The sequence below is a fragment of the Cynoglossus semilaevis genome, chromosome 14 (genome assembly GCF_000523025.1).
Source record: "Cynoglossus semilaevis isolate Cse_v1.0 chromosome 14, Cse_v1.0, whole genome shotgun sequence".
Classification (NCBI taxonomy): Eukaryota; Metazoa; Chordata; class Actinopteri; order Pleuronectiformes; family Cynoglossidae; genus Cynoglossus; species Cynoglossus semilaevis.
In genome coordinates, this window is record NC_024320.1 from 9,900,911 (window position 1) to 9,903,568 (window position 2,658).

Consider the following 2,658-nt stretch of genomic DNA (forward strand, 5'->3'; position numbering starts at 1 on the left):
GTCCTACTTCCTGTTTAGCAAACACGTAGGACCTGTTTCGGAAGAGAACTGGGAAGTTCAAATAACACACACACATACACAACACACATATTGTGCTGGAGGAAGAACTGCTCAACAGGAAGTTGGTGAGAGCGACAGCAGTCTCACACTGAGCGCTCCAGCCTTACATGAAATGGAAACAGATGCTCGACTGCAACCTGCAATTTTGGGTGTTTTTCTTCGTATTAGCTTCACCTCAAAGGCACAGTCTGTAGTTAGAAATACAGTGTGCTGAAAAAGTCCTTCTGATTCTGTTCAAAGTTTCAGCCATTTTGTTTATACTTTTCACTAACCTGTACAAACCGTTCTCTGGCTTTCTGACTGGTTTTGATCAAACTGGTTTTCATCACTTTCAGCCTAATAAACACTTTAGCACACTTTTATGTGCTTTCATTTCATTATCTTTATGCTACAGTTTCACCAGTGTGGTAATCAAATATCCCTTAACCATTTTCTCTTTTCTGTGGCTAATTTTTCATTTCGCTAACGTTTAGCTCTGTCGTTGATAACTTTTTTGGACAAACCCTTATGATATTTCAATGCTAACCTTTAGAAATATTTGTACTGATCTCGGTCTATTTCTCGACCAACATGTAGGTGTTTGCAGGCAGGTAGCGTGGCCGAGCGGTCTAAGGCGCTGGATTAAGGCTCCAGTCTCTTCGGGGGCGTGGGTTCGAATCCCACCGCTGCCATAAGATTTTTCCTTAATTTCTTGTCGGTTCCATAGTGTAGCACTTAGCACTCCTGCCTCTGAAGCACAGAGCAGAGAGTTCTGGGTTTGATTCCCAGAGGAACCACATGCTTGACGCCTGATGACAGCTTATCTGCTGCTAACACAACAACTTCCCAAATATGGGATCAATATAGTACAATTTTTGTTTTATTTATCATTCACCTGAAGCTAAGCTTTTTGGTTACATCATATATTTTTCAGTGCCCCAAGGTTTTCACAATGTTTGTTTTTTAAATCTCATAGAGGATTAAAAACGCAAAAATAATTTTTCAGAATTATTTTTCTGCGGCTAACTCATGGTTTAATTCCTAAGCAATCATTGGCCAATTCAAAGATTATTATTTATTATTTCCTCTGTTGAGGTTACAGAGACTAACTTTTTGTTTTGGTGTTTTATAAAAACATTTACCTAAAATATTGCCCTAAATAAAGTTATACATAAAGATTTTTTTTTTACATTACATACTGTCCAATTCTGTTTTGCTTCTGATGCTAAATATCAGCACGTGTAGACTGGTAGAAATGGTTAACCTGGGTCTGAACCAGGTCAGGACTCTACAGGAGTGCACATTCAGATGTACTTTAACACCCTGTGACCTCAGTTCAAGGGTTTTTCTCTTTAGCTTGAGTCACCCACCTGTGGTCCACTCACACACGTCTTGTTTCCTTCCTGCACCTCAGAAAGAACTCAGTAACTTTGTCTAAATGTGACACATGGCTTCAACAATACGAGCAGACACACACAGTGGGTTAAATGTGTGAACTTTGATATGAGCACTCGGGAAACACAGCAGCTGTGAGCAGCAGAGGAAAAAATAAGAGAACCGTTTTTTCTACACTCGGTGCAAAGGTTCACAGTCTTTAATTCACTTACGTAACTTCACTGAACATGTGAGATTGAGGGGAAAAAGAGTCCAGAAGGCTGACAAATATGAGAGGAATACCAGAAAAGAAGAGAAGGAAATAAAAGAGATGATGTCATGCGTTTGGCTCATCTCATCTTCTCTCACTCTCCTCCAGTCATTCTTTCAGAATGCCAAGACGTGGAGCGACAGCTACAACCTACGTCGCAGCCTCAAGCTTCAGCCCATGTGGCAAATTGACCTTATTTGGCATAGTAGGGAAGAAAAAGAGGAAGTACTGAGGCAGCGAGGGCCAGAATTCCACATGAGGTTTTTATCAGACCAAGACTGATGTGGAGTCAGCAGCAGGAAAATGCCTTTCAAGCCTGGTCTGACTGCTGAAACACTAAGGAACAATTCCCGCTGTTTAGGACTGCATGAAGAGACGTGTGTTGTGTACTTAAAGATACTGCAAAGACCATAGAGTAGATGGGGATTCATTTACTTTGACACATTCAGGCGTCCACATCTGACAAAACAAGCAAACAGGAAACATAACAGCCGTGTCTTTGTCTACTGCCACGCACAGGGGTTTTTAGAACTAGCCACCCCCACTATTATCAGGCACGGGTCACACTTCCTGTCTTTCTGACACTCTTGAATTCACTCAAGGGATTCTGGGTAAGGACTGGAGGTGAAGCCGTGTCCTTTTCCGCGCACATACAAACACACACCACTCACTTGCACTAGCCGTCTACCTCTCTGAACAGCAGGAAGTCTGCGCTCCCACTTCCTCTTTGGCAGGAGCAAATGCAGAAGTGGCAAAGGTTGATGGAGAAGAGAGTTGACTCTCAGTTCTGCCTCGGTGCCTTGACCTTGTTCTGTTCCTCATCAGCAGTAATAACAGAAAGAGGGGCATTTAATGTTGGCTGATCGTTCACACTCTGATATATATACAGTATATATATGTATTTATGTGTAGATAAATATGTATATATTTATATATGTACATATATGCTGTATATATACATATATTATAGATTA

General features: G+C 41.2%; 1 non-coding gene across 1 annotated transcript; it reads left to right on the forward strand.

Moving 5' to 3' along the window:
- The first annotated feature begins 649 nt into the window (after nt 1-649).
- On the forward strand, nt 650-731 carry trnal-aag (transfer RNA leucine (anticodon AAG)). The gene has a single exon. It is a non-coding gene; the product is annotated as a tRNA-Leu (tRNA).
- The last annotated feature ends 1,927 nt before the right edge of the window (nt 732-2,658 follow it).